This window comes from Nanorana parkeri, unplaced genomic scaffold (genome assembly GCF_000935625.1).
Source record: "Nanorana parkeri isolate BGI_ZX_2015 unplaced genomic scaffold, ASM93562v1 scaffold136, whole genome shotgun sequence".
Lineage (NCBI taxonomy): Eukaryota > Metazoa > Chordata > Amphibia > Anura > Dicroglossidae > Nanorana > Nanorana parkeri.
In genome coordinates, this window is record NW_017306404.1 from 1,495,739 (window position 1) to 1,506,139 (window position 10,401).

At 38.7% G+C, this 10,401-nt stretch overlaps 1 pseudogene; it reads left to right on the forward strand.

Annotated features, from left to right (window-relative positions):
• Positions 1 to 2,730: 2,730 nt before the first annotated feature.
• LOC108784993 lies at positions 2,731 to 5,191 on the forward strand (annotated as a pseudogene).
• The last annotated feature ends 5,210 nt before the right edge of the window (positions 5,192 to 10,401 follow it).

Below are 10,401 nucleotides of genomic sequence, written 5' to 3' on the forward strand. Positions count from 1 at the left end.
CATTAAGTTGAATGTCTAATCTTTATAAATGTGATCTACCTCTTATAGGTCATAGTAAACACCTGCACTACCCTGGGACAGTTGAATTAGTGCCGATGTGTTCTATTATCTCTGTTATTCAGGCTGACTTGTCTAACATTTTAACAAAGTGGCACCAAGTATTTATGCTTTGTTCTGCTGCTATTTTGACATGGATTGCAGGAGTTGTGATAGTAGATCATGTTTCTGTGAGTAATTAATATGCTATTCCCTCAAACATACCTGTTTGACTACCAACATACATAGTGGAGTGCCCTCTATATTAGGCATACCATGGATGCTTTAAATCATGTTATAAGGTATTTACCAAAATTTGAAAAAATGTACAATATATGTGTATTTAACGTAATGACATTAAATATACCTGCCACTTGGGGACTTCTGGACATTTGTATTATGCCTAAAACAATATAATACATTTTCATTGCAACAGTCTAACCAGGGTTGTCCCTGGATTATGTGGGGAAGGTGACGGACACCATGTCAGCGGCTCTGGCATCCCGCCCAGCTCTCTGGTGGCCTTACACTTGGCTAATTTGATTCATCATTTTGATTCAGAATATAGTTGAACTGTCCAAAGAAATTTTACACTCACAGTTTGATTTTTTTCTGTTTTGAAGAAACCAAAAGTTTAAAATTTGGGTGAAAATTGTTTAAAACGGCCTTTCAATTGACACTCTGATGGTTCCAATTGAACTGAATTTTCTATTCAATCATTTGGTCACTGTAAAATCAGAAACAAATGAACCAGTAGGTGGCAGGTTGTTGTGGACTGCTCCATTTTCAGCAATTTTCTTTACAGTTAGAAACTATTCAAAAACTTAACCCAAGTATACATGATTCTATTTTTTTTTGTTCAAACTGCGGGCTGAACAAAAACAAAGAACAGATTCCTCCATCAATGCTTACGAGCGTTGATGATAGAATCCCCCTGATTGGTTGCCAGCCCTGTTCGGCCAAGAATTTTCCAACAGGATCCTTTGATCAGCTGATCGAGGGATACTGGGTAGAAGAATGCTAACAGCAGCACCCACGCAGCAAATTTTGGGTGGTTCATTAAGAATCGTCTGAAATTCGAAGCATGTGTACCAGGCTTAACAGTGTGTCACCAACCTGTTGTGTGTATGGATGATATCAAAGCCTTTAGTTTTCTGCACTTTACCAAACTGCTTAGCTGTGCTGTTGTCAGTGGCTATAGGATGAAGCACTCAGTGACTTGTCTGGGAGTTTTTAAGAGTTTATGTTTTAGAGAAAAAGGAAAAAAACATATGTGACTTGGTGTGAGCATTCATATTGTGCTCGAGAAAAATGAAGTGTCAACTTAAAAGTAGCAGTTCCACTATTTGTTGCTGAAGTTTTTGAGATCAACCACATATGTCAAGAAAGTAATTATGATTACTGTATTTTTCTGTGTATAACACGCTACTTTTTCATAAAAAATTTTACCTAAAAATAGGGGGGCGTCTTATACACGGGGGCCGAGAGGAGAACCGTGGTTGCGAAACTGCCGAAAGTGCCGATACCACTGCAAACTAGCCTCACGAGTAAAACTTCGGATTGCAGAGACAAGATAGGTTTTCCTCCAATCATAAATCTTTTGTACCTGACGTCAGCTGTTGCTGGGGAGAGTGGAGGAAAACCTATCTTGGCTCTGTAATCCGCTCTCCCCAGCAACAGCTGACATCAGGTACAAAAGATTTAAGATTGGAGGAAAATTGTTATCTTATCTCTGTAATCCGATCATAAATCTTTTGTACCTGACGTCAGCTGTTGCTGGGGAGAGCGTGTAGCCAGTGCCCAGAGCTGTAATGTCGGAGCATAACGTGATTGACTCAGAGGTAAGTGTGATGCATTATATCATTTAAAATATTGATTTCTGAATTTTGGGTAAGAAAAGTTGGGGGCGTCTTATACATGGGGGCGTCTTAGACAGAAAAATACGGTATTTACTGAGGTCTCTGGATAAACATTTCAGTGTCTGATCATAAACCGATAAATGCTGGTGAACCACTGATGTTGGTTAATTAGAAATAACTTCTGTTACAGTTAGCGATATATTCCCCAAACTAAGAAATTAAAATAAAATTAACATTTGCTTTAATGTAATTAAAATAAGTAGAGCTTCTCGCTTGCTGGTCTACTTATTGAAGATTCTCAGAATCACTTAGTGGATTTATGACACAAACCTGCTATTAAAATAATTAACGTATTCTCTGCAGTGTTTTGGATTGATATAATAACATGTGGCCAGGTTTATAGCCTATTGACAGAGATATATTTTTAGGCCAACTAGCTTAGTGTATTTACATTGTATTTACTTTTCTCTAAACTGCAGGTATGCTCTCGATGTTACTGATACAACTACTGCTATGGAGTTTGTGGAGTACCGAAACCTCTGCAATATTTAGCCTGACAGCTAGCCCACCTTTCACAATGGAGTCACTCAATGCTACTGAAACTGAGGATCCCAAACAAGCATTTACTGTTCCTCTTGATCTGGACCCTGAGAGAACTGAAACTGATCCAGTCACAGATGGTGGGATTCAAACCAGTTCCCAGACTGCTGTAACATCAACAGTAACCCCTGCTTTAGACAATGTGACAGATGGAGTGGAAAATAATATAAAACAACAGGAACTAACTACAAGAAGTAATGAGCACAGGCAACCAATTAGTTGGAATGTATTCAACATGAACATCACTGAGAGTTCTCTCCATGCAGTAGACAGCGCTCCCAAAGACATCGGGAACAATAGCACCTTACTCCCGATACTAGACACTAACAAAGCCTATCCATTTGATGAACAACTAGATCCTTTCTTGGAAATGCCAATAGAAAACACTACTGAAGAAAAAGAGTGCTTCTGTAATATTCCTGGACCCACAGGACAAAAGGGAGACAAGGGTGACAAAGGAGAGCCAGGTAATTGTACCTGTAAATAGCATCATATATCTGCCTCATTAGCTTGTGAGAGATAAGATAAACAGTATGTCACAGATACCTGATCACTTGAGAATTTACGTTGAAGGTGATATGGTCCTCTTATCTAAACAATGTTTAAACATGCGTATAGGAGTTACCTGTGTATGTGAATTATGTGAAATGGATATGCAGTGCTGGTGTGACAGTGAAAGTCCCATTTCAGTGAATACCATTAGTGTTTACTACATTGTTTATACATTTACATGAAGGTTTAAAAGATGTGAGTTGCTGAACAAGCTGGGCGCTATTGTAGTTGATGTCATAAACTGCATAATATTCTAAGCCCAATATTTTGGATTTTTGAGATATACTGTACCATATTGAATAAAGTTTTAAGATTTTTCTTCTTAAGAATATCCCTTTTGCTAATTGCTAACAATTTGGCCTTTTGGATACACCTAACAAAACGTATGTTTTCCTTTAGTGTACTGAATTGAACACTACCACAGTGCTCGCGTAGATCAACAATTCAGTACCATTTCTACTAAAATATGTTTTGAAGAATTAACTGCTAATTTGCTAATTACATTGTATTTCCAAGAAAAGATGCAGAGTGCGGCAGCCCATACCAAGTGATCAGAAATAACAAACTTTTTATAATCTAAGTACCATGTGCTGAAATTAAATTGGCTTTTATGGCTTACTGAACTGTCTTAATGAATCATCAGGTGCTTTTTTATATAATTTGTGTCTGTATAATATGGGACCACATATACCACCATTCCAAAAAAGGCAGATAGTTCCACAATATATAAAAATACAGATCACTTTTGTCCAATTTTGTTCTGAAAACCATATTAAATTATACACTACTTACCTATACAATTGTTAGGTGCACCTAACAATAAAATGGCATCAGGACCTAAGTCATCTTAAAATGAATGAAAATGGCATAAGCCATGTACATTTTAACATTGTTCCATGACAGATGTCTAGAACATTATTGTTTTTTTTAATATAAAGATGTAATCAAAACAGTCATAATTTTATGAATAATATTATGCACAATCTTTATTTTTTCAGTTTATTTGACAACATAGTGCAAAGTTAATTAGTGGACATTAACCATTTATGAACCATGCAGAAATTTATATTCATGAATCTGCTCACTGAAGCCTGCTGGAAGCAAACTTCTTATTGAAACATTGTATACCATGGTTCATGACATTATGTTAATAAGAAATACTTTTTTTGTATTGTGACTTGGTATCACCAAACCAATTGGAGGTACTAAACAAAAACAGCCTTTTTTGCTACTTACTATTAATCTGATAACGTCTTTTTTTTTTTTTTTTAGGAGAACTTGGGCCACAGGGATTAGAAGGTATAATAGGAGACTCTGGTCCCAAAGGAGAAGCAGGAAGAAAAGGTGCTAAAGGTGAGATGGGCCCCGCTGGAGCTAAGGGGGGACCAGGAGAATCTTGTGTTCCTTGTGAAAAAGGTAATAAAGGGGATCAGGGAATTCCAAGTAATGTTGAAGCCATAGGATTACAAGGTGATAAAGGTGAACCAGGAGAGAAAGGTATAAAAGGACTAATGGGACCTAAGGGAAACCCTGGAGAAAAAGGAAATGAAGGTACAGATGGGATACCAGGAACTCCAGGTGAAACTGGGCTCCCAGGACTTACAGGACAAAGGGGTCCTACAGGACCAAAAGGTGATCGAGGACTGCCTGGAGCTATTGGGCCACAAGGGTTTCGGGGACCAGCTGGAATTCCTGGAAGAAAGGGAGAAAAAGGACAAAAAGGATCACAAAAGGAGCATGATAATATTGCATTTTCAGTGGCCTTAAGAGGAAGTAGAAATTTCTTATTACCAGGACAGCCAATAAGATTTAATAACGTTTTTGTGAATGAAAATAAACCATACAATATAAACTCAGGTGTGTTTGCGGCCACTATTGACGGCGTCTACTTTTTCTCATATCACTTAAACCCATCACACTCTCTACTAGTTGCTGGCTTAGTTCACAATGGTAGAATCGTTGTACAGACACAAGCCAGGCAATCTGAGCGCAATGCATGTCAAGTCTCGGGATCAGTCCTGCTCCATCTTATGGAAGATGATGAGGTATGGCTTCAGGTTGTAAGCAGCAGCCAGAATGAATTAATTTCTGATGAAACAGACTCCCTCTTCTCTGGATTTATACTGTATTCACTTGAAGACTAGGGATTTCATTTAAAATGGACGATTTTGTGCATCAGCATTTTTCACATACCGATTATTTAATAATGGAGGCCCATGAGGCCATTTTGGACAGAGGTCTTAGCAATGTTAATGGAAACACGCTTGAACAGACTTAAGATATAAAATATGCATAGCTATAGGATGACTTGTTGTTAATTATTATTGATGGCAACCGAGTAAATATAATTTTATATTAAACTACAGTGACTTGCTCCTTTTAAATGGCATGATTGATTTCTTCAGCATTATTTTGAATTAGCATTGCAAAAGTAGACTAAATGTATAGTGTTTATAATAGTTTGATGAGTATGTACAGATGTGAATAAAATATTACAGGTGTAAGATCTGTTATTCTTAATCTTTAGGACCTAAGTTGTTCTAGGTAGAGATATATTTCTGTAATTTGGAACACTCTATGTGAAATATATTAAACTATACCCTAAAAAAGAGTCTCGCTTCATCATATTTATTTTTTCCTAAATTGTAGTTTTTTTTACTGCTCATCATGCTTTTCATGAACATGACGGGTGGGGGTTGGAGGATCTACAATGGGTTGTTTAAGGTATATGTAAACTCAATCACTAAAATCTCATATAAACTTTGAAGCAGAACTCAAACCAAATCTTAAATCTAGCAGTGGGACCACCTCATCACTGCAAGGGTTAAGAGCTAATTTTGTCTAGGGAGCTGACATAAAAAAGTTATACTTGGCTGAACCATGATCCTGGCTTGCTCTTAGACTGGTCCTTCCAGCCTCGTTCCCCTTCCACTCCAGCAGTCTAAGGTCTAGTGAGTTATCACATTTTATACAGTGTATAGGAAGTGAGGATGCAGAGGGGCATACCATCATTGGAACAGAGAACGAGACAGGCTGGAGGGAGCGGTGTAGGAGCCAGCTGGGACCCTGGTTTGGGTGAGTATAACTTTGTTCTTTTAGATTTTATTTGCCTGCTTTAACATGTTCATATACTGTATTTTAAAAGTAATTGTCAATAATAAGAATGGTAATCATGCTAGTTCACTGTCCAATGAGGAGGAGGTTGTGGGTGGATATGTGACATAGTAAGCTGCTTTGCTGAATTAGGAAAATAAATAGCTAACCCAGGAATAATGTGTGTCACCTGTCTGACTGTGGAGCAAGATTACTTGTGTAATCTACTTGAATGTTGGTACTTTGTGTGTATTTCTTTAGATCTCTGTGGTAATCCAGCATAAAACAACACCTGTACTTTGCCTCTGTGCACGAGCTTCCGGTAATAAATCCTTCAGCAGGTGACTGGTCTTGTCTCTGCCCCCTCCTGTAGTTTCACAGGCAGCCTGTAGTGGTTGGCCCTGCTGGGTCCCTCCCACAGCTCTGCTCTCTGCACACGCTATGTACAGCACAGTGATGATGTCACTTCAACTTTTACAAGGTATTAGTAGCAAAGGCATTTAGTGCACACAAAGTGGTTTTAATATTTTTGGGAACTTTTGAGTAATATATTTAAATAATAAATAATCTGTTTGTGCAAAAGTACCGTAATAGGTGAAACAGCCAAGATATTTGTAATTTGGCTCTGTAGACAGCTGGGAGCATTGGAAGTGTATTTTTTTTTATTTTTATATGTGCATGTGAAAGAAATCAGCTAGTTGTAAATAATTTATTCTGTGCTTTTAAAAATCATATTTGTATATATATACATAGGAAGTAATTATGCATTATGCAGAGGCTTTACTTCCTAGTTTGTTGTGTAAGCCATGGCCATTCTTTAAGGGCCCGTTCACACCACTTCCGTGTAATTAACGCATGGTATCGCGCAACGCATCTACTGTGTGTTAACAGTGCGAGAGGTGTGTTGGATTGACATTCATTTAAATTGCACCCCAAATGCACCTCCTGTGAACAGAACAAGACAAAAGACTCAGTCTGGCGCATCACAAGAAGGTGGACTTAAGTTAGTAAAAAAAAGAGCATTTAGATGTTTGTTTTTTGTCATGCCAGCGATTAGTTAGAGGGGAGTAGGAGGTAGGCCTGTAGTAGGTAGGTATTTGCTTTAGGGCCCATTCACACCAGGGCTGTGCATTAATGTGTTGTGTTACCATTAATTTGAATACCGTGTGGTGCGGTTAAAAAAAGAGAGCATCATTTTTTCATGCACAGTATTGCAGTACCGCGCGTTGCGCTGGATTGCATTGCAGTTGAAAAAATTATGCTCTCTTTTTTTAACCGCACCACACAGTGGTTCAGGTGTCTATGTCATTGCTGGAGTAACAGCAGTAAATAATGGAAACGATCACATGACTGCTCTGTTCCTTCTGCTTACAATGCTTTGGCCATAACAAATTGTTATGGCTAATTAGAACAAACCAATGAGCTTCAGGGCCTGTTCATACATGCAACTATGACCTACATTTTACTGCACCAGATCAATGAAGGTCACCACTAGGACACATTGAAAACCATTGTTTTCTATGTGCCGTGTTCTCACCACAACGCAGGTGTGATAGGTGGTGCACTGTAAAATTTGAAGTGCATCGGATGCCACCGCCGGTCACAGCATGGCAGCGCACAGTAGTGCGTCGCTGTGCAGGGCCCTGAATGGAGTGTTTACAATGTACACTACCAATAAAGTAAAAAAAAATAAAAATTAAACAGTGATAGCCCAGGTAGTGTGTAATACAATGCACACTGCCAGAGCTGCCACAACACACTAGTCCAGCCACTAAGGGTGTCATAACACTAGCCTGTCCACTGAAACGCTGCCTTTTAATAGATGGGCTAGTGTGTTGTGGCAGCTCCTGGAGTGTGTGTTCTATTACACACTATCGGAGCTATTGCTGTTTATATTTGTTCTCTTTTTTTTTTAAATTTATAAGTAATGTACAATGTTAACACTCCATTCAGGTCCCCACACAACAGTCCCGTGTGCTGCGCTGCAATGCCCATCACACCCACCTTGCGATGTGAACAGGGCACATAGAGAACAATTGTTTTCTATGTGTCCTAGCAGTAGGCTGACCATATGTCCCGTTTTAAACGGGACAGTATCGTTATTTCTTAAATTTCCCCCATCCCGTTGTTTCTTTAAAAAAATCTATTTTGTACCATTTTCCTTCTTAGAAGTGCACTCTGAGTCTGCGTGCCTCCTTAATAATGGTATGACGACCGCAATAGCGGCCGGCTTTAACTTCTATATCCATGCGGCCAGCCAGTCTCATTAAGGAGGCACACAGAGCGCACTCCTAAGAAGTCTCCGTCAACACTCATTCTTCCTCCGCGGCAGCACTGACTGGGAGGAAGTTACGTATAGGCACACAGAGCACACTCTGCACCAATACGTAACTTTCTCCCAGTCAGTGCTGCCGCAAGGGAAGAATAAGCGCTGGAGGGGACTTTAGGCAGCAATTTTATATGATCAACAGCAGAGCTTTTATCTCAGCAGGGCAGTGCTCCAGAGTGTTAAGAAATCTCACGGTTAATGGCATAGTTCCCTGCTCCTCAGACTGAAACAATGGAAGGTTATGAGGCAGTATAGGAAGAGGGAAAGGTGCAAAAAGAATGCACTGCATTGTATGAGTTCTGTCACTGAAGAAAAATTGTTGATTGTTGAGATGTGCATTTGGATTCGGACAAACTACCAAATCAATACATTTCTGTCAATTCGGCAGTTCATCTGAATCCGAATTACTATATATCCGAATATACAAATTACTATATATTCGGGCATTTATTAATTAATTGTTTAAGCGCCGCCAACTTGGTGTGTCTAACGTCATGTAAGTAGACACATCACCCTCTTTTTGCAACAAGATGGCAGCGCCCATTGTTTCTATGCGCGCATGTGCATTCAATGTGCAGTTTCGGATTTATAGGCTCGTTGCCTCTGAATCCGAAACAGAATAATAATTAATATGTTCAAAACTTTATGCTCTACACATCTACTATATTGTCATAAAACGTTTGTCATCATCTTACTTTTTCATGTATATGGAATATTAAAACCGTCTCATTTTGCCATCCTACAAAGTTTTTGGCTTAAGGAAATATGGTCAGCCTGCATTGATCAAGTAAAATGCAGGCCACCTCTGTATGTGTGAACGGCCATTAAACGCAATGCTTAAGTGGACAGGCCAGTGTGAGCGGGCTCTGAATGTCCCCCCACTGCATATGAGTCTGACATTATAGTTAATTTCTGCATGACAATCAACATTCACCTAATACTTGTGAACATGACTTGCATTTGCCAATGCACTACACTGTGCTTATGACTGAATGAACACAGAAACAGTGAGTAGATTCAATGGCTTCACAGAGCCTTCTGCTTCAGACTTGCTTATTGAGATCCAGAATGCCCTTTTCAAACTGTCAGCTATTTATAAAATAATCCTAAATAGAGTTACAGGTGATGGCGTTTCTGTTACATGCCCGACGTCCTTTTCATATTTCCTTTGGGGGAAGTAAAGCAAGATAAATCCATCTCAAGGGATCACCTGCTTAAACAGATTACAGGAGTCATGGACAGAAGTTTGCCTTTCCTGTGATATTACGTGATGCAGCAAAAGTATACTCTTTAGTTTGTTATAGCTGCATATATGTCTAGAGCCTCATTTCACCAGGGAGTGCATCAGTCATCAGTGAAGTGAACTATGTCTGCACTTGACTTTTGTGTCAGTGTCTATTTAATTGGTTGTATGTTGCCTCAGGGAAGGGTAAAGCAGCAATTGGGATCCTGTTTTATAAATATATAAAAATTAGAAGCACATCAGTAGGCATTGTTTCTTTAATATGTCCAGTGCGGACAATACATTATGTATGTGGACTTCTGTTGTAGTGATGATACATTATTTATAATGTGACATATACAGAATAACAAAATAAAATCCCCTGCTGTAAATTAATCCTACTTTTACTGATCACTACAGGAAAACTCTGGTTAAATAACATGACAAGGCTGTAGACCTAATGTAATCTACCGTAGAGGGTATCACTTTTTTTTATACAATACTTTAGGGTGAGTCAATAAAGTATTTGCCACTTTTTATCTGGCCTAATGACCGTATTAGAAAGTCCTGCTCCAATTTTAATGAAAGCCATACAATGTTTTTCATTTGCTATTTTTGACATGTGCAGCACATTCAGGTTGTTCTTATGTGCAAGACTTCTACATTCTGGTGCTATGGCTGTTTCAAATTAATTAAAAAATACAGCCATA